Below are 26262 nucleotides of genomic sequence, written 5' to 3'. Positions count from 1 at the left end.
TATTTTCTTTGTTTGGTTGTACGAATAGTTCAGCCAACCCAGACGTCAGAGTGTGAACATACTGTAGATACAGCAAGGATACATCCTTCAGACGTGCCACGTCTTCTGCATATTTAATCAAGGTTTAATCCCCAGTATTGCTCATCTCATTTACATAATTGAGAATAAAACCAGGGACAGGACACAACACTGAGGGACCCCTGCACTGGAAATCAATCCATCAGATTAAAACCCTTTCACCTTGACACGCAGGGGGTTTATCTGCTGATCACACAGACAGGTCAGTAATAAATGTAATTGAGTTGTGTTAAAAGCAGGAGAATCCATAAACACAGTGCGTACAGATGTGCCTGCGATGTCTAGATGGTGATGAGTTACTTCTGAAAGGGTTAAGGAGTGTCTTCAACTCCTGGTTTTGCTTAATAGGCAAATTGAAACCCGTATTAAATGGATCAACCATTTCCAAGCATTTACTTAGTATGGGAGTCAGTCAAATAGGATGCTGGCTTTACACCCTTCGGAAAATTACTGGAAATAGGTGAAGTCACCTGGGAGTCAATTGGATCAGTCTACCGGCAGATTAAGATAAACCATATCTGAGTTTTATTACGGCATGTCGTAGCAGTGGGAAATCCCCCTGGGTTACATCAAACACCTGCCTGCGACTATTCTAGGATATCTCTACATGACATGTGCTCCGCACTATTGCGGGGATTACCCAGAGCTGTAAAATACTCTAATTTTATTAAAACTCACATGGTTCTTATCCAGGCATGGTGCTAGTAATCAGATCACCCCCGGGGTTTTACAATACTGTGTGCCGTTACAAACTAATAAGTCGCAGGAGCCTTTGCATAAAGAAAAAAAATCAATTGGCTTTGCTTCTCCATCAAACAGGTTTCTTGAGTGCATTACGAATTCAGACATTAACTACTCGAGGTAAGTCGATCTGAAATGATGGGGCGCCAGCTCAGTAGTCTTTACTCATGTGTATGTGAAACTGACATACACATTTCAGGGACTACAGAAATATACATAAAGAAGTATAAACCGGACATTTCAACACATCCGCAAACCCTATTGACCGTCTGTGATTCCTCTTCTGAACATCCCAGTTCTCAAGATGTTCTCTGACAGATAGTGTGCGTCGAATGGCCTGCAATATTGGCCAGATAACAATATACTGGGGCAATGCCGTATGGTATTAACTCATAGTTTGCCAGTGTTTTGTACAATGTATATGTCCGGGGATTATTCAGTCACAGCCTGTCTGTCTGATTGACGCATAATGAAGCCCCATCTTAATTGCAGAGCTCATTAGAGATGATTTCCAGATTCTTAAATCCCATCTTCCTTCGCTCGAGTATCATTCTGTGACTCGCCCGTCCAGTTGATCGGTGTTGGAGGAAAGTCTTAATTTGTTATTTGAAATAACTGATTTTCATCGGGCCACTAGAGAGACCACATTGCTGTTGAAGATGAAGAAATGGTGAATAAGTCTGTGATTAGTGATGTAACCCCAGAAAAGTCTTTACCTGAGGCTGCCTCAAGATAATAACTCTATGGTCTGTCAAACTTCAAGAGCTGTAAATCTTTACAGGTACGTAGGAAGAATTTCACGTAAAGAATCGTCAGCGGATCAATTTGCCATCCGTTGTTTATCCAGCAAAAGTGCCTGCAAATCTGAACAAGGTGGGCAGATGCCTGACTGAACTCATTCCAGTTAATTCCTCCTGACATCCACCTGAGTTCCTCCGTGGGCTAGACCTGGGTCCGCGCCCCTCCTGCGTGTATCCCTGCGTTGTCCCCTCTCTTCTCTTTACTTGGTGGCTTGTGGTTTACAGCTTATCTGGTTACAAGACGAATAAATACAATATGTTCAAGAACAAAGGAACCATGTGTGCATATCAGGCTGTCAGTACATTTCCACGTTGATCTGTCCATGTGACAAAGTGGTTCTGATTTTACAGGCATGTACGTCTACATTTTTAATCGGCCACTCTAACACGGTACTGCACACTGTTTTATGCCGATGTAGAACAATATACTGATCCTGATACTTTCTGGCACTTGAGTCTTCGCTGAACGTTGTTTTAAAGTCAAATGACTGGTCTACACAGTATGTCTGCTCCATAGTCTGAAACAGTGCTTCATCTGAGAAAGCATCTCACCAAACTATACTTCCATTTCAGGGCTTCCAAGTTTTAGGATTTTCTACAAGTTGTACATTATTATTATTATTATTATTATTATTATTATTATTATTATTATTATTATTATTATTATTATTATTATTATTATTTCTTGGCAGATGCCCTTATTTACATTTACATAAAACATAGCAATTCAAAATATAATACATTTTACAACTTCAAAATTTACAATTTACACAGGCAAGTACAGTAAGTGAGGTCCTACATCCTGGACGGTGGAAGTGCTGTCAAGATGTAGGGTCACAGTCAAGGGCTACAGGAAAGGAGCAAGGAGGAAAACAATCAAACACGCAAGAAGCATAATAACAATCTGTGAAGTGATATCTAGCAGGGATTAAAGGACTAATATTACAAGTACTGTCTGAAAAGATGTGTCTTGAGTAAGCGCCGGAATTAGGTAATATTTTAATTGTCTAGAACTGTACATATATATATATATATATATATATATATATATATATATATATATATATATATATATATATATATATACATACACTCACCTAAAGGATTACAGTGAGGGAAAAAAGTATTTGATCCCCTATCAATCATCAAGATTTCTGGCTCCCAGGTGTCTTTTATACAGGTAATGAGCTGAGATTAGGAGCACTCTCTTAAAGCGAGTGCTCCTAATCTCAGCTCGTTACCTATATAAAAGACACCTGTCCACAGAAGCAATCAATCAATCAGATTCCAAACTCTCCACCATGGCCAAGACCAAAGAGCTGTCCAAGGATGTCAGGGACAAGATTGTAGACCTACACAAGGCTGGAATGGGCTACAAGACCATCACCAAGCACCTTGGTGAGAAGGTGACAACAGTTGGTGCGATTATTCGCAAATGGAAGAAACACAAAATAACTGTCAGTCTCCCTCGGTCTGGGGCTCCATGCATGATCTCACCTCGTGCAGTTTCAATGATCATGAGAACAGTGAGGAATCAGCCCAGAACTACACGGGAGGATCTTGTTAATGACCTCAAGGCAGCTGGGACCATAGTCACCAAGAAAACAATTGGTAACACACTACGCCGTGAAGGACTGAAATCCTGCAGCGCCCGCAAGGTCCCCCTGCTCAAGAAAGCACATGTACAGGCCCGTCTGACGTTTGCCAATGAACATCTGAATGATTCAGAGGAGAACTGGGAGAAAGTGTTGTGGTCAGATGAGACCAAAATCGAGCTCTTTGGCATCAACTCAACTTGCCGTGTTTGGAGGAGGAGGAATGACCCCAAGAACACCATCCCCACCGCCAAACATGGAGGTGGAAACATTATGCTTTGGGGGTGTTTTTCTGCTAAGGGGACAGGACAACTGCACCGCATCAAAGGGACGATGGACGGGGCCATGTACCGTCAAATCTTGGGTGAGAACCTCCTTCCCTCAGCCAGGGCATTGAAAATGGGTCGTGGATGGGTATTCCAGCATGACAATGACCCAAAACACACAGCCAAGGCAACAAAGGAGTGGCTCAAGAAGAAGCACGTTAAGGTCCTGGAGTGGCCTAGCCAGTCTCCAGACCTTAATCCCATAGAAAATCTGTGGAGGGAGCTGAAGGTTCGAGTTGCCAAACGTCAGCCTCGCAACCTGAATGACTTGGAGAGGATCTGCAAAGAGGAGTGGGACAAAATCCCTCCTGAGATGTGTGCAAACCTGGTGGCCAACTACAAGAAACGTCTGACCTCTGTGATTGCCAATAAGGGTTTTGCCACCAAGTACTAAGTCGAAGGGGTCAAATACTTATTTCCCTCATTAACATGCAAATCAATTTATAACTTTTTTGAAATGCGTTTTTTTCTGGATTTTTTTGTTGTTATTCTGTCTCTCACTGCTAAAATACACCTACCATTAAAATTATAGACAGATCATTTCTTTGTCAATGGGCAAACGTACAAAATCAGCAGGGGATCAAATACTTTTTTCCCCCACTGTATTAGGAACACCTGTTCAATTTCTCATTAATGCAATTATCTAACCAACCAATCACATGGCAGTTGCTTCAATGCATTTAGGGGTGTGGTCCTGGTCAAGACAATCTCCTGAACTCCAAACTGAATGTCTGAATGGGAAAGAAAGGTGATTTAAGCAATTTTGAGCGTGGCATGGTTGTTGGTGCCAGACGGGCCGGTCTGAGTATTTCACAATCTGCTCAGTTACTGGGATTTTCACGCACAACCATTTCTAGGTTTTACAAAGAATGGTGTGAAAAGGGAAAAACATCCAGTATGCGGCAGTCCTGTGGGCGAAAATGCCTTGTTGATGCTAGAGGTCAGAGGAGAATGGGCCGACTGATTCAAGCTGATAGAAGAGCAACTTTGACTGAAATAACCATTTGTGAAGCCACAACACGTACAACCTTGAGGCGGATGGGCTACAACAGCAGAAGACCCCACTGGGTACCACTCATCTCCACTACAAATAGGAAAAAGAGGCTACAATTTGCACAAGCTCACCAAAATTGGACAGTTGAAGACTGGAAAAATGTTGCCTGGTCTGATGAGTCTCGATTTCTGTTGAGACATTCAGATGGTAGAGTCAGAATTTGGCGTAAACAGAATGAGAACATGGATCCATCATGCCTTGTTACCACTGTGCAGGCTGGTGGTGGTGGTGTAATGGTGTGGGGGATGTTTTCTTGGCACACTTTAGGCCCCTTAGTGCCAATTGGGCATCGTTTAAATGCCACGGCCTACCTGAGCATTGTTTCTGACCATGTCCATCCCTTTATGACCACCATGTACCCATCCTCTGATGGCTACTTCCAGCAGGATAATGCACCATGTCACAAAGCTCGAATCATTTCAAATTGGTTTCTTGAACATGACAATGAGTTCACTGTACTAAACTGGCCCCCACAGTCACCAGATCTCAACCCAATAGAGCATCTTTGGGATGTGGTGGAACGGGAGCTTCGTGCCCTGGATGTGCATCCCACAAATCTCCATCAACTGCAAGATGCTATCCTATCAATATGGGCCAACATTTCTAAAGAATGCTTTCAGCACCTTGTTGAATCAATGCCACGTAGAATTAAGGCAGTTCTGAAGGCGAAAGGGGGTCAAACACAGTATTAGTATGGTGTTCCTAATAATCCTTTAGGTGAGTGTGTGTATATATATATATATATATATATATATATATATATATATATATATATATATATATGTAAAATATGTATTTATTTATTTATTCTGTAAGGGATGGATAAAAGCAAACGTACATTTCATTTTTATTAGTGCATTTTTCCTCCAAAGTGGGTTAAAATCATTAAAAGTGCAACTCTTGCAGGTTATAGGGAACAGCCTGCACAGTTTAGATGGTTATTTGTCCCAGGGTACTGTGTTAGAGGAGACTCATGACCCTCGCTGTCCAAATATTACTTTCCTGTGGTATTCCTATGGAAAAACATATCTAACAGTTTATCACAGTTTGAACACTTATGAAAAGATGTTTTTATGTTAAGCAGATGCAGCGGTGCCTGAAGGATGTTGTCAGTTCCTCTACTGCTCATACGAGTGAAGGGGGGAAAGAAACTGTTACTACCTAAGGATTAGCATTGATTTACTGAAGTCGTAAGGATGGCTGTCGTTAACTTGTTGACCCCTGTGGATTCCTGTAGTTTTATCAGCCATTCTTATCCTTGAGGGGAAATGAACACAACCAAACAAAACCACCAAACATTTTATTTAAATTGAACTCAGATCCGAAACTCAACCCAGTGAGGATGTGAAGACCCTGCGATTCGGACGTGATTCAGAAATCAATAAATTAATAAGATCAAGGAATCGAGGGAGAAGATAACGACATGCTAAAATAAATAAAAAGGGGGGGATGTTGTCCTCACTTCCAGTAAAGATAACCTTGCTCTTATTAAATATTCTTTTCCACAAGGCGATTCCATATCACCCCGGGCTGAAGGCATTGTTTTTAAATACACACTGTGAAAACTCATTCAATCGACCTCATCCTTCATTCCCTCGCCATGTCACTACCGCAGCAATCTGTACGCTCTTATTTCCACATCGGTCTGATCCATCCGCTTTCTTGTTATTTCCTCATTATGTGCTATTGGATCCCCCTTGTTCATGTTTTACACCTAAGTAGCCTCATCTTCAAGCTGTCCAATTTCCTGCACTCGTTTTCACTCAAGGTCCTGATGGTGAATGATGATAGTCTAATGCCACCCTGTCGTCTACTTTTTGGTGCGGGGGGGGGGGGGGGGATGCATCAGCCACTGAGTGCTGTGTGACAATCGAAAAAGATAATGCAAGGAGTTCATCTTCCAAGGCTTTGTGTCACATGTGTGCATCATGTGATTAGTGTGCGAGAGTTCACAAATGGACGAAAGTTATTCAGAAGTGCTCAATTTTCAACACTGCCTTCAGATAATCCAAGAGTGCAATGAATGGTGGCTCTATTCACAGCACTGTCAATAAGCACATCCCCTCATTCCCAGAATGCACACTGCTTCCTTCTCAGCGGCTTTGATCCGTAACATTGCCTATGGACAGTCGAACCCCATTGCAGTGCGGCCCGGTACAGGTACCAGCCGACAGCAAAACACACACACCCTCAGATCATGACACAGAAGTGATGCTTTGTCAACATGGCCAGTGGGTGCATTTATCTGTCAGCTGCTGGAGAGCAATCAGTGATAAACAAACAAAACAAAAAAAGACCCACGACCAGCCACTCAGATCTTCACACAGCTAGTGCGGAAGCCATCAAGGTATAGCGACTGCAGCTGGTGGGATATTCCAACATCATGTGCTCAGTATGGACCCACATCCATCTGTGCATGAGCACTGTGTGTCTGCCAATCATTCATCTCCCTGCCAGCTCCGTTGATTCTGGGTGGTCATCTTGCTGAAGGATTTGACAGCAAGAGCACAAATTGAGTGGCAGCAAAAGCAATCGAGTCTGAGAGTTGAAGGGTTGTTTTTGTTCTGTTTTTCGGTTTCTGCTTTGGAAAAATGTAATGTGTATTTATAGTGTCTACTCAGTACTGAAGCCTAAAGAGTTCTGATCAGTGTTGTGTAGGAAATTTGAATTTGCAATTATGAAACACTAAATAGTACAAAGAAAACAAGAGGAACAATGTATTCCAGATAACAGCCTTATACATTAGATGTGATGGATCTAAATTACCAAATAAAACCAAGAATGAAAGTAAGTGTTTATTGCACTTTCACAATAAATATACAAAATGAATGTAATTTTGAGTCCAGCGTTTCTGTAAGCGTGTTGTTTTAATTGAATCACATCAATAGGTGGTAACTAAACCAGATTTTAACCATGAATTAAAACAGCAGGGGAGTGCTGTGCTTCTCTTTGAATGGGTTTAATAAAATACGGTAATTATACTTAGATTGACAAGATCTTCTGACCTCAGCCTCGGCTAATTAAAAACTGAGTGCTGTTTTATACAAAATGTTCCTCTCAAGTTCCTGGATAAATTGTCCAACAGCTCTGTACTCGTTTCTGCTGCTCTGCTGTTCTTCGGTGAAGCCGCCGTTGTTTTCTGTGATTGAATAACACGCTTCCACAGGATGCGTTGCTTTTGTGGACATAAATTGGGCGAAAGGGAGAGGAAAAAGAAAGAGAGAAACGGTGCCAGAAATTGTTCAGCAAAGAACAATGCTAGATGTATGTCATAAGGAATCACCTATGAAAAATGTGAATCCATAGTTAATGTGTTCTTATTCGCCACAGTTTTACATAGAATATATTCACAATTTGTATGAAAATATTAACAAAGAACATAAAAATAAACCCCCTTGCTGGCATTCTTTCATTGTGATTCATAATAGATGTCTGTAATATTGTATATTGTCACATAGACACTCCTGTTCCCATCAAATTGAAAAAAAAATCAGAATAATATTGCTGTCAACATTGTGTTTATTATTCCAATAACTTACTGCGTTTTTTGTTTATAGATATCGGTGCAGCGAGAATGCACTCGATAAGGGGGAGATGAGAGTTCGCCTTTTGATGTCCATTAAAGATTGCTTTTCTAAAACATAACGACCTAAACTATCATTTGTCACATTCTCATGAGTGATGTTGCATGGAAGCCACGTGTCCACAACTATACGGATGTAACATTGTCCTGGCCTAAAATGTGCCCTGCTTATATGTGTGAATGTGTGTGTTTGTATGTGTTCTGTTTTTACACATGATAAACCAGTGTGACACATCTACTGTCCAGAGGGTTGTGTATGCCTGTACATCTATGTAATCTATGTACAAAGACCACGTCCTCTGTTTTGTGTGTGGAAGGTCATGGCATCACATCCTTCCAAGACAAAGTAAGTGTCCAGTAGGCGACAAGCCTCTCCCTTTAAGTGGCTTCCAGTTTTAGTTTATAAAATCTTTATACACAACATTCTGGCCACAGCACAATGCTGTCCCAGGGCCGTCGGAAATGGGAGGCAATTGTATTGATGAAGTAGGAAAACAACAATATGGGCTTTTAGGAACAGAAATTGGCATGTTATTCCTTTTGACACCGTAATACTACAACATTCGCTTTCTGAGCTAGTTGCTCCGGGAAGATTACCTCCATTTAGCCCACATTGAAGTATAAAGCTCAGTACAGTCGGATAAGGTTGTTGGGGCAGAATGAAAGCATTGCCTTTGTTGCTATTGACTCACACTAACCATGACAAATCAACTCAGATTATAAAAAAACAATAAACGCCACAATGAATCAACAACAAAATTGATGCAGTAATAATTATCGTTCTTAACCGATTTATTCCAGGATGTGCTTTCTGTATGTGTTTTGTTTCTATAATTAATTAATGGATATGCAATTATGAAGGGATATTTGTTGCAAATACTTTTCAGTTCAGTTTATATCAATAGTAATTTGTTGCCAAATAATGTTAATGTCGCGTAGCATGTTTTTTCACAATATCAGTATGTGGGAGGAGATTATTGCAGCTTCTGTGATTTTAAATAAGTTGTCTTCTACAGGAAACGTTTACACACAGTAGGTAACATACTTGGAGGTGACACTACACTGGCAGCAACAAAAGACGACAAAATTGCATTAATGGAACCACTGGCAAAGTTATTTTTTTCACTCTAGTATGGAATGTAAAACCCTTCACTGCAGCCTGGGCTCCCTGCCTTTTCACAATTTTCAATTACCGAATTCCCGTTCATAACAGTGTGAGCTTTTTGTTTGTTTCTTTCCTCCACAATCTTTTTTCTCTCCATTTTTTCTTTCCCGAGCAGCCCCTGCCTCTGTGTTTGTGTTCTGTGGATTGACTGATGGCTGCCTCTTTGACGCTGACAACTCTCCAGCGCCGCAGCAAACCAATAAAAGGAAAAACGCAGAAAGATAACTTATTAAACTTGGGACAGAATGAACTCCAGCCAGAGCTCTTTTGAAGCTGCTGAAAAGCATCTCGTAAAAAGGCCTCCAGAATCTCCACTGTGATTTCCAGCAGCAGCTGTAAATTGAACGGTTCAGCCGAAATGTTTCCCTGCTCTACAAAACTTTCCCTTTTCGTCATGGAAACTGAAAAGTGCTCGCCAGGAGTGCTGGGAGTTTTTCTTGTCTGTTTTTTTCTTTCTTTCTTTAAAGGCCTGTATATGTGGAAATGCACGAGTGTTAAATACCTTTAAAAATTTAAAAATGTTCATTCCAAAAGACACCTGGTGCTGTATATGTGTGTGTGTGTGTGTGTGTGTATATATATATATATATATATAGTGACACTTCACTGTTGCCTGTTATCCGGGAGGGGCAGGTGGTCGTAAGCCGTAAGCTCGTTCGGTAGCCAGTCCAAGGTTGATTGACTACAAAACGTGTCTATTTGTTTGCGTTTCACACTCCTTCACCCTCCTGCCCTGCTCTTGCAGTCCGATGCAATGATTCTGGTGCTTCTCTCACTTTCACAGATCTCCCATTACAAACCATGCCACAGAATATGTCCCTTTATTCATGTATTAATGTATTTGTAATGTTCTGCTGTTCCTCTGGTCATTCAGGGAGAAATGAAATCAAAAGCCCTCTTCCGTTCATCTCCCGCCGCAAGCGAATGCCGCGAAACCAGAAATAAAATCAACGAGCTGTTGCACTTCAGCTGTCACTTTTTCCCCCGTGTTACAGAATACCTGCTTCTCACCTCCGAAAACAAACCAGGGAAATGATGAATGCCTATCCAGGTACCGTGGCCACTTGCCAGCGCACTCGAGAGCCGTTGTGATTTAACACGAGAGGTTGACCTGTCTTCTGAGTGTGGACACGACTGGAGATCAATGCTAATAAGAAGCCCATGACTCACTGACTACAAACGAGGAAGGACGCCTCTGTGAAAACGTGGCTGAGATAGAGGACAGAAAAAACTGTTGAAGGCCAGCTACAGGTCACTTGAAACTCCTGGCTGCCTTTGTTGGCTACCGTTCACCTTGACGGTGGATAGAGAACAAAGGCAGCACGTTTGCTCCCAGTTATTCGGGCGCAACCTGTGCACCCTTGCTGGATTCACACTGACACTTGCTTTGCCCGTTGCTCGAGCGCAGCGCCAAGCAGACCGTTCCCCCTCCACACTTCTCCTGCAGCTGTTGCTTTCAACTTCAAGAGCCAGCAGATGATCCTGCCCGGAGTTTGAGCAGTGCAAAAGCCCTGAGAACATAAAGCTTACGGGAAAGGTATAGGATTCTTCCAGATTATATGGAGAGAGCGAGAGAAAGAGAGAGAGAAATGAAGGGTGGAAACCGGGAAGGAAAGCAAGGTGACTCGTTCACTTTAATTTCTCCAAACATGGCAGTTGCCCCAGCTGCATTCCTTTCTTTTGCCTTTCACTTCTGTTGCTGCCTTAACACTCTCTTCTTTGTGATGCGTGCTGAATGAATACTCGAGCCTTTGTGAGCCGTTAATGTGCAAACTTCAAGCCCACAGTGGTATATTGTCAGAAATCAATTAATAAACCATCTGGCAGCAGTGAAGAAGAAAAGAGCCGAGGCGCTGATTGCAGGGAAAGCCGTGACTGTTCGGTCAAACTTCCCTTTAAGAGACAAACAAGGAAACTTCAGATTTCCTAATGGGGAAACGGTCGAATGGCGCAAAGTGTGACGTGACGTTCTCTTAATTCTTTTTTCTGTGCTTTTTTTAATACAAAATGGTATTTCGGTAGCGTTCCTAAGAGACGGAGCAATGTGGGATGTTGTAGCGCTGGAGTTTGACCAGCTAAAACCGCCCCCCCACCCCTCCACCCACACACACCCACACACACACTCAGTCGCACACATTTGTGCATGGAGGAGGTGATGTTTGTCACCCTTTTTCTTCTCTGTTCTGCCTGCCTGTCTTCCTGTTTCAATACCTCAGTGGTTTCTCGACGGCTGCCGCTGGTTTGTCGACGACTGTGCCCCCCCTCCTCTGTGCGTTTGCCCCATTACAGGCTGGGCTTCATCGATTTGGACTCCAAGCATCTTTGATGTCTTTCCTTCACAAGTTTCTAGCAGCGTAGGATCGAGTCAACCGGCACTGCTTTCTCTACAGCTTAATGGGATTTAAAATGTAAATAGAGGCATTAGCTTCTCAAATGCTGCTTCTGGGTACATTCTTAGCTTGCTGTAAATAACAATCCATGTTTTTAAGTTTTTTTTTTTAAATCTTACTTTATTTCTGTTTTGTTTAACTACCTTTTATTTTTTTATTTTTTATTTTTTATTTTTTTTTACTTAATTTCCCAACATTGTAACATGGCAACACGCTGTGTGGAGAACCTACAGCCCTGCGTGGTTTACATAAATGATCACCCAGCAGAATGAACTCACATTCATTTGCAGTGGGTGTCACGGGTGACTCATGAACCGGCGGCCGCTGCATCCAAATCGACACTCAACTTTCACACTGCAGAGCACAGTGGAGGAGGTCAAACTCATGTCCTGAAGGCCAGAACGATCTTCTGGTTTCCCATCCATCACTGAGTCCACAAATTAACGAATCGGCTTAATTGCACAGGTCAGGTATTGTTTCCAGTTCACAAGTAGCTGATTTGAAAATACCCATGAAACCCACATGATTGCGGTCCTGGAAGACTGGTGTTTGACAGCCCTGGGGTAGGCAAATCAGTGGTGAAAAGCCCTGTTTCTGATTCTAATGACAGAACCCACATTTATCATATATGCAGAAATTCTTCCCTCTAAAAGCTTACTGGAGTAAACCATGGTAAAATCACAGAAAAGATGCTTTGTAGTTCAAATTTGGTGAGGCTTAGTATAGCTTTGTACACCATGATACGAACCACGGAAAGCCATGCCAAAGCCATGTAAGTTTTATGGAATTACCATTATGGATACCCTTTGGTATCCAGTGCTAAATTATTGTGCAAACTGGATGTGGTGAATTTCCACAAGGGTTATTGGAGATGTATCTACAGTATGTATTGTCTGAAACAGAGGAAGTACAAAAAGTCAACATTCTGACCACAATGTAAAACAATAGGCACCCTAAGAAATGCATTTAAAGTTTGTTTGCGATTTTTGGAAAAAAGAGCATCAATACATTTCTTAAAAAAAAAACTCTTAAAACATCGGACAGGTGGGATAGTTTTCTGCCATCTCTGAATGGTACCTTCCACCACATACGTCCGCACAGCACTGCAATGATTTAACTGCCCTCTTAAAAATCGTCTGCCGTCACCATTTGCATCCACGGTTCTCGCATGAGACGACGCCATCCGCCCCAGACCGAACGTCTGTCTCTTTGCTGAGGCTTGACTTTCTGAAAGGACGTTTCCTGAGAGTCACATTCTGTGCCTCTCGCTGGTCTCACCCTAAATCAGCTTGAAGTTGTAATTAAAACAAAGTTGTAAAGCATCCTGGAGAGAAGAGGAGAGCGCAGCCACACGCGGCACTGGGAGCGAGAGGGAGCACATCAAATATTAATGTCAATTAAGCACAGCTGGTGCTGGGACCTCGGCACGCTCTAGTGTCCTTCAGCGTGGTCATATATTGCGTCTGTTTTGTCATTTTTTAATAGGCAGGTATTAAATTTAATGGGAATCAAAAGATGTCGTATCCATGGACACTTAGGGGCCGTAGCGCTCCATATGTGTGGTTCTGTGTGGAAGCAACTCCCAGCCCAGAGAGGTTTAATTAATATCCTGGAATAAGTTTAATAGGCTTTATTGGCGTCTCTCTCCACCCAGATGGTCTCGAAGACTCCGATCATCGCCCTCATGACCATCGCCTCTTTACAGACTTCATGACTTCTGGGTTTTTCTGGGTTAAGTATTTTCTCCACACTCAATGCTAAGATGAGTCCCTAACTCCACCACTTTTTTTATAGCTGGAGGCAGAGCCCTGCCCGTGATTGCCAATCGCCTTGAATGACAGTGAAGTCTTAGTAATTGTGACCACACTCTCAGAATTTTATTTGCTGCTTAGTAGATGCTCTTGTGGGTTGTTTTTCTCCCTCCCACCTAAATCAATATTCTATTAGACCTGTAAACCCTGTACCAGCCAACCACGCTGTAAAATAATATGACTTCATCTGGTTATCATCGCCTGGGCAACAATCTGCTCGGTTTAGGTGTGATAAATATGAGTCTGTGAATTCAATTCTTACCTGTTACTCGTCACAGGTGGCGATATGAGAGCTGAGGACGAAACCAAAACAAATGATCTGTCTCGGGATAAGGTTTGACTTTATACTCGTCAATTGTACAGTCAATACAGGAAAGTCCTACATTTCTATAATAATCTATCAATTAACACAATAAACATAATCACATTATAAACACATGTACATTTATTTTTAACTTTTTCTGATTTGCACCATTTCTTGAAGGATATTCCCGTATATCACCCCATTATTATTATTATTATTATTATTATTATTATTATTATTATTATTATTATTAAGAACTGACTCACTTTAGCACCTGTTGAATCAGATTAAATTCTTTAGGTTACATTGAGGATGACATCATCAGGTTGTGTCTGTCTGGTCGGTTCCAGGAAAACATTTAATTGTTCCTAAATGATCTCTGCTGAAAGGTATTTTGCTGTTTTTGAAGGTGACACACACGGTGTGGTAGGACATAGAAGGGGTTTCGTTTATTGAAACGAGTCCCTAATGAACTCAAATTTGACCTTCTCTTTATAACTTCGGGTCTGAATCTCATGCGCTGACTGTTCTAGCAATGAATGAATCCACTCTGTGGCAAATATTGTATCCCCAGCTGATCAACACCATCTGTTTATCTGCACCACAAATGAAAATGATTAAAGATAATCCGATTGTGTGACTTTATTTAAAATCTTTGTTTGTTTTCTCTCCAACAAAATCATAAATAATTGAGGAATGGCTTCAGCTTTTCAAACGTTCACATTTAAATGTAATATAATGTGGATCTGCGGTATACAAGCAAAAACAGAGATAGTCAGAATAATAAAAGAGGTGTTAAATGAAGGCACTGGGGTTCACTTTTCAGCGCATTTCAAATCAAGTCGTCTTATTATTTTTCATAATGCTTCTCTATCTTTGCATCTTTCAGGCAGTCAGCGGAACTTATTTCATAGGGTGCCTCCTCAGTGCTGCTGCTATATTAATGTTTCTGATGGCACATATCTTCCGTGTCTAGTGCAATATCTGCAACACTGGATCTTAATTTTTAAAACATCTGTCACTGTTTCCCTTTGAGCTCCCCAGGTTGGCGTGCTGGTGCCAGCTGATGAGGGTGGTGCGGCCTCGCCGGTCGCACATTTATTGTCGTACTGTGCATATCCAGACAGCAATTTGCGAAAGCGATATTGCCTCTGTCAAGCGAACGTGGCTCTCTCGCCGAGCTCAGCGCCGCTGGGCCACGATTTTACCCTTAAAACCAGCACCGACACTTTGTGGATTCCGGTGGGGGGTTTCCCCTTTGTTGTGGTTGCTTGAATTTGCTTTAACAGATTCTCTTTGTGTTCAGTCATGCCTTGATGTCAGGCTGACCTGCTTTTCCCAGTTTTTGACAACCTTCCAGCTATTCCGTTACATCCGCACTCGTCTCTGTCTGACCTACATTTCCTCATTCCTCCACGCCTCCTGCCTCTCTTTCGGGTTTAACCTCTTCACAGCCCTCACTCGTGTCGCAGTAACGGGTTCTCCAGGGTCCTCGGGATGAGCGCAATTACAGTTATTGGTTTCTTTGAGTTGTGTCTGCAGCTCTGGGTGGCGCTTTAGCCTCGACCCTCTTCTGAGTCCATCTGTTTTCCCCTGATATAAAAAGTACTTTCATACATACGCACAGTCCATACACACGCCCCGATCTGCACATGCTACATATGCATGTATGGACTGTGTGTATGTATGCAAGTACTTTGAATTATTCAGACCACAGTCTCAGCCACAGCTCTCCACCAGCAGAGCGACCAAACCGGCTACACCAAAATACCAGTCTCTCCACACGAGATATTTATACACTTTACTGAATTCAGAGATGACATCATTGCAATGAGCTCAATACACAATGAGTCCCATTTCACTTACACACAGTCCATGCAAACGAACGTACAGTCCATACACATAGTCCATACATGTGTACTTACATACAGTGCAAATATAAATCACATGTAAGTCACCATTATACTGTTCAAACTAACAAGCTTGAGAAAACTGTCCAGGAGGTGTCAAATGCATCGTATTCATCAGTGCAGCTCACACTGAGCAGGTGAACTCAGTTTTTAAAAGGCAACAGTCGGCTTCTCACATAGGAGCCAACAGCTTTGCACCCGTCAGTAGGTTTATGAACAAATTTGCCATTCCTGTCTGGACTGAAAGTGTTGAGGTGGCTGAAAGTCAGCGGTGAGCGCGAGACACATCCCAGTCCATCAAGTGTGTCAGCTCGAGTAAGAGCAGGGCAAGACTTAACTGAAGTAGTCTTGGTTTTGCATAATGCAGGTTTGGTAGGGTAGCCTCAAGCAAAACTCCATTAACAGTGTCAATTAGGCAGCAAGGGATTTAGTCTTAACTCTGTTCAACAGGCTTCATTCATTTCTTCAGTCCAAACGTCAACAAACTAGCCTCCAATTCACATTTTCAATCCGAAGCAGGTGATTGACAGCTCGGCCGACCAATGTCTCACTTTACTCTTGACCGCCTGGGGTCGCCTGACCAATCAGGCTCCTCTTAGTCTACAACCCTTTGGGGAATGTGTGTGTGTGTTTGTTTGTCTGTAATAACTAACCCCACACAGATTGCGATACAATATTCATGAGTCTGGGACAGTTGACACGCAGCCTCTACATGCATCTGCTGTTCACTGTTCCTAATGGAGGTAGATTTACAGATCACTCCTGACAAAATGCTTTGGTGTCGGTTTTTTGGGCTGCAAGGACGGCAGGAAGCATAACTCCAGATGTCTGGGTGTTAGTGTGTAATTATGAGCTCCGGTTGCTCAAAACCTAACTTGGACTGGTGCCTCAACTTTGTCAGGGAAACCAATGAACCTTAATTCTGGTTTCTGATGGATAAACTACTACTCTGTAAATTAATTATCAACTCACAGTAGCTGCTGGCTGTCAGTCATGTGTCAGGGATGTATATCTAGATGCTATATAGTGTGTGAAAGCTGATTGTGTTTATTTATTTATCATTACTCGATGGGATGCTCCTATCTGGGGAATGAGATCGCAGGCGTTTCCTCACCGTGTTGTCGTGCGTGCAGGATAAATGGGTTGCCACAATCTAATGATAAAAGTATTATCGTTTAGTGTCATGCCGTAGATAATAAAATAATAAAACATTTTTATCTCCCCATCATAAAAACATGCCTGGTGAAATACAATTGAAATTAATTAAACAAAAAGACTTGGATGGATGTGAGACGGCTTTGTATGCGAAAATCGTCGCGTCATGTCAGTTTCTATGCATTTAATACTTAATTAATGACATGAAAAATAAATATGACTCTTACGTCTGCCAATGTAACATCTTGCTTAAGATTTGATTTGTTTTATAGGTTGTAAAGTTGGTATAAATTATTGACAACGCATTACAGAAATGTATTATAAACTACTTCACAAATTAGTTGGCCCTGATCTCTCAATACAAACTAAATAATGTAACAATATTCAACCATATTTCCCAATGGTGCAAAGATGAGCATTAGATATAACTCATTTTGTGATGTAACAACCTGGTTTGTCTGGGCTCAGTGGGACGTTGCCCTTATGTCTCGCCAACAGAATAATTTTCTAAACACATTATTAGGATTCCTTTGGAAACAATAGCCAACATTAAGTCCTGATCCACATTTCACTGCAATCAGAGCAGCTTTAAAACATTTGGACTGAACCTCTTTCATGTGCTGTCTCTCTTTCATGCTGATAAATATACATTTTGTTGTTTCGTTTTCTCGTTGTGGAGTTGGGGAGGGTTGTAAATAGTGCCGAACACCGTGTGGGGGACAGAGATGCACCCAGTCTTTTCCACAGCCTGTCTGCCCTGTTAGCGTTTTATTTTACTTAAGCATAAGATGTATAAATCATTGAATCGCTTTTAGGTGGAGTGAATTCATATTCCTGTAAACAAGAACCGTCCGCCAAACACAGAATCACAGATCGCAGTGTTCTGGAATGATAAGGACTTTTTTTTTTAGGAGTTAATTTGCTTCTTGTGAGAGTCAATTAAGTCAAAATTGGTTAAATATGAATCAGTTTCTATGTTACATTCTCTAAAGCTTGTCAAACACCCAGAAGGACCCTTTTTTAACCAATAGTCAGTAAAGCAGCAGTTACAATAATAGATTCCTTATTTTTTAAATGACACTAAACCCCTAATTGTGTTGCAATGACTAGAACAATCTAATTTCTATTTGACAATGGACAGCTATGAATAATTTAATATTAAAATACATGAATCATATTTTGAAAAGTCGCAGTTGACGCCATGTGGGTTGCAGTGGTCCTCTCTGAATATTGTAATTCTGTTCAATTATTTGTAGAAAGGTGAGTCAGGAAAGAGAAAATCAAATTGCAGATCATTTTCCTGTCACAAAGCCTGTCTTTTATCAGCATGAATGGGTTGTTCGTGTGTAATGGCAAGTTATTGTAAGGAGAGAAAATCGCTAAAGCATGTGAGAATCCTTACAATTTCTAATAAAAAAAGGCAATAAAGATGCAGATTGGGAAAAAATACACAGTCGAATTGTTTTTATTTAGCCCAAAAAAACATGCAATGTTTTTCTAAAAAATATATTAAAACTATAGATACAACTAATACAACATAGGGAGAGATCATTCAGACCATTACACTTGTCGGGAGGATGCATTTACCACCGCAAAAGCTCGGAAAGTCTACATGCTTGAATTGGTTTAGTAATTTATTTTCCATAAATCCCCCATACTTTCTGATGAGGCTTATATTTAAGAGGCTGCAATGAAACATGAGAATGAAATATTTTACATATATACCATTTTCCCCACCAATAGAGAATCCATAACTTTGAAAATCGAAATTATCAGATTGAATTCCAGACCAGGCGTTAGAAATGAGAGTGACGCTGTAGATTGTGTGGCCCAATTTAATATGGAATAGATATTCAATTGAACATATATTAACACTCTATTTCTTGATAATTAAAGTTAAGTTCAATGTTAATGGAATATTTATCTATACCTAAAACGTTGTGGGCATGGAAACAACAGCTCAGCCATGTAATGTGGAGATATCTACGTTCACCCTAATTGTTTTGTGTAAGTTGGTTTATGGGTTGGATATCTCCACTTCTTTTATTTTTTTATTTTCAGGCTATCAGCATTTTTGGTATAGAGAGATTTTACATTAATATTCTATTGATATTTATTTAGCATATTAGTTGAATATTAATATATTATCAATCGAATATCTAATTAATATTATATTGGGTCACTAAAGCATTACCAAAATTTGTGATTGGGACATTTAAATAAGAATTTAATTGTGGACATTTAATCTAGTGAGATTAAGGGTAATTAAATAAATAAATTATGAAATACAGATAACACTATAATAACGTGCTGATTATAAATTCTATTCATGATTTTATAAATGTTTAATAGATGATTAAATGTTTAATAGATGTCCCCTGATGCATGGACATGCACCCGGGGACACAAATGGAAATTGGGCTTCAAGGCATTCAAGACAGAAAACAGGAGACACTTCTTCACACAGAGAGGTGTCACAATCTGAACAAACTCCCCAGTGATGTGGCTGAAGAGATAATTTGGGAACATTCAAAAACAGACTGAATAGGATCCTCGATCACTTAGTTATTAATGGACACCAAACGAGCACGATGGGGCGAATGGCCTCCTCTCGATTGTAAATTTTCTTATGTTTTAATGTTCTTCTTATGTTCTTATACTGTATAAAACATTAGTAATGCATTATAAACTCGTTATAACTACTCAATTATAGCAATACATGGAATGGTCACAAAGTTGAACAGGTAGCTAAAAAGCATCCCTCATTTAAATAATATATGAACATGTTATAAAGCAAATTTCTTTACTGCTTTGACATATTCCCAATAAATTATTTATGCTTTTTGATAATAAATGATTTGTACGAGGGATACTTTTTAGCTACCTGTTCAACTGTGTGACCATTCAAGGTATTGCAGTTAAATAATGTATAATGCATTATGAATGCTTTGTAAAGTATTTATTAATAATCTATTAAATGTGTATAAATCATTAATAACACATTCATAAGCAGCTCTGGTATTCTCCTCTCTTTTCTGAACCTTTTCCCACCTTTTTCAACGCCAAAAACAACCACAGCAAAAACAGTCCTCCCTCTCAGGGTCTATCTCATTTCTGGCAGTCACATGAGTTGGATGTAATTCAGTTTTCAATTAAGCCCATTTTCAAGTCTCTCTAAACCATTATCCCTCAGACTAGCTAAAAAAAAAAGAAAAGCACAAGAAAAATAAATAATTAATGTCTCTCTCATGGAAGGGGGGGAAGTGAGTGATAAAACAAGATTTATCTGCACAGTGGGTGGCTGGGAGGTAATTAGTAACCTGGCTGCATGGCTTTGCTGTTCCTCGCATATGTTTAATTGCCCCGATTGTCATGATTGTTGGATATTCAAATGTGCATCGATGGCAGTGTCTGGGACCATTTTCAAGCTGTCCCAGGACATCGCTCAAACGAAGGCATGAAAGAGCTTCAAGGCTGTGCAGTTGCGAGAGGCAGCCAATGAAGTGAAAAATGCACAAGCTCTCATTGTGCGCAGGCAGATTCAACTCATCGTGCCGCTGCTCGAACGCCCTGTTGCCCGAGTAAGTGCAGCGTGGAACATAAAGATAACATTGTGTGCTAGAAGCCACTGCCATCGCATTCACAGCTCTTGTATTTATACTATTTAATTAACATTTGATGTACTGCGCGTCCGTTTATCTTAGTACATCTGTACTCAATAGTAGCTGCTCTCCCTTAATGCACTGTACTATTCATAATGCCTTTATATCTTGTTGAAAGCATAACAACTACGGGAACCTTAAGGGAGGGAGAGGGAGTCGTGGGTGGGGGGGTTGGACAAGTCGGTCCACATTGTTCTTCTCTGTAAATGGCTTTCGAGTTTCGCTGCACCAGTTCAGACACATACAGTCGAGTACAGAAGACTTTACTTGAGAATATTGCAATATGCAGGGTTTTCATTATGCGGTACACGGCCCTATACATTGATTTTTAACAAAGTATTATCGTAATTTTAAACACATGATATTGGTGACAGTTGTCCTGTTATTACACTAATTTTAAGAGAGTTGTGAGACTATTACCAGCAGGGTTTGCAGATAAACATTCCCCACACCATACCTCTTATTGAAAGCCATGCTTATTTAAACCAAAGCTGCAAGAGATTTTAATCAGGGTCAACGCCAGCCCCGATTTATTTTTAGCAGAACAAAGACTCTGTAGAAATTACAAACAGATTGTGTACCTGCTCCCTGAAAAAAATATAACCAGAGGATATTAAATCCAAAGCAAGGCGCTAAGGAAGAGGCACCCAGTGAAGAATAAAAAGCAGATAAAGAATTATTAGAAAGAACAGGGAGGCGGGGAGCACAAATGAACCTGTTTGTTATCCTTCTGGGCTCTTGTGATGACAGCGGATATCAGCAGAAACCTACAGGAGAGACCGTCGACCGCTCTCCCAGGGAGGAAAAGGCAAACAAAGTTAAAAATAAAACAAGCACTCATTAAAAAAAACTGTGGTTTTGGCCCGACCTGGTCTGAATGAAGCCCATCTGTGGCCACTGATACTCAAACACCCTTTAAACATGTCTGCTTATTTTTAAGTTATCTGTGAGTAAGAGAGAAGTGGAGATGCTCATCTATAAAACATTATAACAAGAAGTGGATAAATATCTAGTAAAAGAAATTGTAAAAACAAGGGCATTTACATACAGTTTAACAGAATTGTGGTTTGGGTTCCCTGGCTTAATAATACCTTTATTCACCTAAATATCATCACATATGCACCATGCAATATATAATACTTTATCAATGTTTATTATAAAGGTAAATAAACTGATCTGAGCCCAGACTTCAGTCAGGGTTCACACAGCGAAGTCTTCAGCAATGCCGTGCTCCAGGAGAAGTGAAGGCGAGACCCGAGCTCTCCTTGTCTAATGAATACCAAGAGCGCTGATATGCAGTCAGCTGGAAGTGCTATCCAAACACCGAATACTAAGTCTCTCCAAATTAATGTCGGCGAGATTTATTCGAGTCGCTGCAAGGCTTTTAAGAGATCATGAAAAAGAAAAAAAAAAAAAACGTAAAACTTGTATAGTTCTGTTACGTGTGCCTGGTTACACACATTCAAACACGCGCCCGTGGAAAGTGCATATCAATATTTAAATGCAGAGCTCGGGAATAACCAGCTGACACAGGGCTTTTAATTGTTGCACGGTTTCCCTGAGCCGCGGACAGTTTGCCGCTTAAAGTAATTGCACTTCACAAAGCTGCCGTCGTAGTGCCAGTAATTGGCATATCTTTCTGGCCAGGAGAGAACAGTAATTACAGATTAACTGAGACTTCTGAAGAAAGCGCTATATTCATCTCCCGTGCATTTTATCTGCTGTCCCATTCACCCCAGATTTATCTACCTCCGCCAGGAGCTCGCCAGCCCTTCAGCTAGTAATTCACCTCATCATGTTTCCCCCCTTTTCCCCTTTTCCCGCTCACACTCACATGCATTCGGTTGTGGTTTGTCTGTTTGCTTGTTTACACGTTTGTTTCTCTTTCCAGGGTGCGCTGTCACTTCTGTGTGGGAAGGGGAAGAAAATGCCATTCTGTATTTTTTCGTGTGTGTGCGTGCGTGTGCGTGCGTGCGTGTGTGTGTGCAAAGCGACCTGTCAGCAAAATCAGCACCACTTGTGGATTACAATACGAAGGGCAGAAAATCCCATTCCTCTCGCAGCTTTGAGAAAACTGCTTTATTCTGGCTGCCACAACGGGAGGCAGTAAAAGATTCAGAGCTCTCCATCCTCCATCCCTCCTCTGTCTCGGTGATTTACTGGATGTGGGCTCTTCCAGGTGTGCAGAGGCACAGTCCAAGAGTCACTCAATCCACCTGCACTGGAGAACACTGTGGGTCTAGAGTACAGCTGTGGCCGACTGTGTCCGTGAATATAAATGAAAGAGACAATTATAAAAATGCAGATGAGTAAAGCATCTCTTTATTCACCTATTCACAGACTCCTTCTGTCTTCAAGTTACTGCTCTGAGTTTCAGTGCGTAATTGGACTAAACCCACCGTGTCCACCGAGAGTCCGTGTCGCTGCCTGCCTCCGCGCTGCAGACGTGCCGGCCTCCTGGTTCATTAATAATGCTGCCGCTCAGTCAATTATTTCAACCCGGATTATCCATTATTCTTTTATATAAAAATAAATAAATAAATAATAATAATTGGTAGGTGGCGGATTAAGGGTTCGGTGTCGGGAGTTGAAAGCGCCCTGCGTCGCTGTTAATGGCAGACAGGTGCGGAAGGGAGCAAGGGCGACGGCGTGTCTCATCTGTCGGCGGCCTCTGCTAATTTGCTTGTCCTCCTATGATCACTCTCTGTGGAGAAGCTTTCACGGCTGAAGTGCACAGCACATGCGGAAGAGCACCTCAGACTGGAGTGTCGCCCCTCATGTTATAAATGACACTAAAATCATCCTGGCTAATCTCAGACCCATTCAGTTATTGTTTTAAATGTTCAGATTACCTTGATGTGGTTTCCTTGAGGGTGTTCTACCTCAGTGTTGTTTTAATGAGGCTATACACTTATTATAAATCCGTTATAACACACATTATAGACATGATATAAAGTCTTAATAACTTGATAGTAACCAGCCTTTACAAATTATTGTGTTTTTAGTTTTATTGACTCTTGTTCTCGTGTGTAAGGCAGTTTGTGAGATAACTCAGTTATTACTTTAACAATTATTAATATCATCCTTGTACTGTAAACCGTCATCCTATTATTATTATTATTATTATTATTATTATTATTATTATTATTATTATTATTATTATTATTATTATTATTATTATTAACATAATACCTCCACTTAAATAAGTTCACCCCTGCAACTCTCTCCTCCTTTCTCTCCTGTGTTTATTTATTTATAACAGTATACTTTTTTTATAGGAAGCTCACAGGGTTTCTAGTAGCATATTCATAATTTAAACAATAGTGTCTATTCTCTCTGGGTTATTACTGACTAACAACGTCTCTGTGATCTGTATAAAGCCCGTCCACCTAAATATAGTTCCTGCTCTGGCCTGCAGGACGTGACAAGCGATAATCACAAGGTTTTTTAATTGTACGTTGTGCAATTCTGTAAAATCCAACCCCAGTGTGTACAGTCGGACGCTGCTGGATTCGAACCTGTGTCTGAAATGAAAAGGAGACCTCTGGGTTTGTCAGTCAGGCTTGTGATTATATCAGTTCAGATCCCAAGAGTATCCCCCCTTTCCACACAGAAGACACTGTTCTTTAAACCTGTTTGTAGTAGTGGTAGTAGTGGTGATAGCAGTATTACTATTCTTTTAACCACTTCCATGGGACCATGACAAGAGCTCTGAATATCTTCACTGCAGTAATGTGTTCAGTGATATATTTATTAATGTATAAGAACATAAGAAACATAAGAAAGTGTCCAAACGAGAGGAGGCCATTCGCCCCATCGTGCTCGTTTGGTGTCAAGTGATCAAGGATCCTATCCAGTCTGTTTTTGAATGTTCCCAAATTGTCTCTTCAGCCACATCGCTGGGGAGTTTGTTCAGATTGTAATGACTCTCGTATGCTGCTGGTTTAGTTTTATCTTCCAATGTTTTGAGCACAGATCTCGTACTTCTCTTTCTAACCAATGAAACGGCAGCCGCACACTTCCTTACATGGAGTCATTAACATCCCTGCCCTGGATGTTTGCGTGAAATCAACCTGTTTGATGTTTACTTGCTTTGATTCTCGGTAATTGGAGATGTGTGCTGTGTACCTGTCTGTCTGTGTAATAATCCTGTCCGGGCCGGTTACCCAGATGAAAAATGAAGAGTTGTTCGCAAATATGATTTCAACATTCGTGTTCGTTTAGAAGGAACGGAGAGGAGACGATTTATGTTGTTATTTTCCAGATCAATTGGCAGATGCAGGTATTCGTATGTCATAAGAACAATAAAATGCAAAACATAAACATTTATCCTGACAGTGGCATTGTTCTGGCCCTGTCTTTGATAAAGTCATATTACATAAGGGGTGAGATTGAGTTAAAGCTGATTGAGCTGCTCACATCTGACGTGTGAGATTAAATACCGCAATAATCTGTTGAATTTCACTCTATATAAAAGCATACCACAGACATGTCAGAATTCATATAACAATTCTCTAAGCCGCATTTCCCATTACCATGTATACTACGCTGTGATGTTGTTTGGGTATCTCTTCCTCAGATGGCAGATGTTCCTGCATTGTCTCTTTATTGTGGTTTTGAACTCTCGTATAACACGTGGCGTGCTGGGAAGATGAACCTTTCGTTCCCCGCGTTTCAGAGCCGAGTTATATAAAGGTGGGATGTGGGCGCTGGATTCAAATAAACCGGCTCCCTTACTTTCTAAGTTAATATATCCTTTTAACTTCCACATCTATCACCTCCTGTCTTGATGTAAAGGGCTACAGCAGGTGTGAAGGCAAATTTACATCCCCCCTAATGGCAATTACTGTGAACGGAGCTGAAACTCTCCCCGCATCAATCCCCATTTGTGCTTTATTGCACAGCCACCGCGGCTGCTGCTTCAGCTGCCATTTTCCCAGTGAGCTGGATATTTCACACCGTCATACGCAGATCGGTGCGTGTGGGGGATCTGCCTTTGTTCTCCGTCTGGGTCACAATCAGGTGCCTCCTGTTTGTTCTGAGTTGTTTGTTTGTTGTTGTTTTGCCGTAGTCCCTGCGGTCGTGACGGATGGCTCCACAAGCCCCCGGTCTCCTTGACTAAATGAGTTCAGTGATGTCTAGATTTCCCACCTGTTTCCCGTGCGTGATTTGCCCTTTATCAAGGGGACTAAGACTGCATCTGTGATTACATCTATAGATCACTGACAGTCTAAACTACAGGCTGAGGTCACCTTAACCAGACCCTGCTTATCTCGCCCACACGCTACTGCCAAAGTGTGCCTTTTCAATCCTCCCTCACGTGCGCACGGACATGGAGCAAAAACAGCCTGGGACTCCGGAGGAATCTGACCTTGGCTTCCCTTAATGTTTTATGATCTTCTGCTGGGAAGAGATCCAATTAGGAAAACTAGTTATTCCATTTATTACACTCACAGACAGACACACAACATCAGAAAGCACAATTACCTTAGTATCGCATTTAGTAAGAGACTGCGGCAGCACAATAACTGTCAGAAATCAAGCTGTTGTGATATAGCCTACACAGCTGAGATACTAGAGTTACTTTTCCTAGTGTCAATAGTGGCCCCTTCACTACTAAAACAAAGTAAAAATTAACAAGCATGCACTGAAGTGATGTACTACCTTTCAATTTGATTTAATAATAAG

At 41.1% G+C, this 26262-nt stretch overlaps 1 long non-coding RNA gene across 1 annotated transcript in view; it reads left to right on the top strand.

Moving 5' to 3' along the window:
• The window catches only part of LOC136748852 (uncharacterized), a 34121-nt gene extending 24244 nt beyond the window's left edge, over positions 1–9877 (top strand). The window contains exon 2 of the long non-coding RNA XR_010816625.1: positions 9458–9877. This is a non-coding gene — a long non-coding RNA (uncharacterized LOC136748852). The remainder of the gene's footprint in view (positions 1–9457) is intronic.
• Positions 9878–26262: the final 16385 nt, after the last annotated feature.

Source organism: Amia ocellicauda, chromosome 4 (genome assembly GCF_036373705.1).
Source record: "Amia ocellicauda isolate fAmiCal2 chromosome 4, fAmiCal2.hap1, whole genome shotgun sequence".
In the NCBI taxonomy this organism is placed as follows: domain Eukaryota; kingdom Metazoa; phylum Chordata; class Actinopteri; order Amiiformes; family Amiidae; genus Amia; species Amia ocellicauda.
This window is presented reverse-complemented; position numbering and strand designations above follow the sequence as displayed.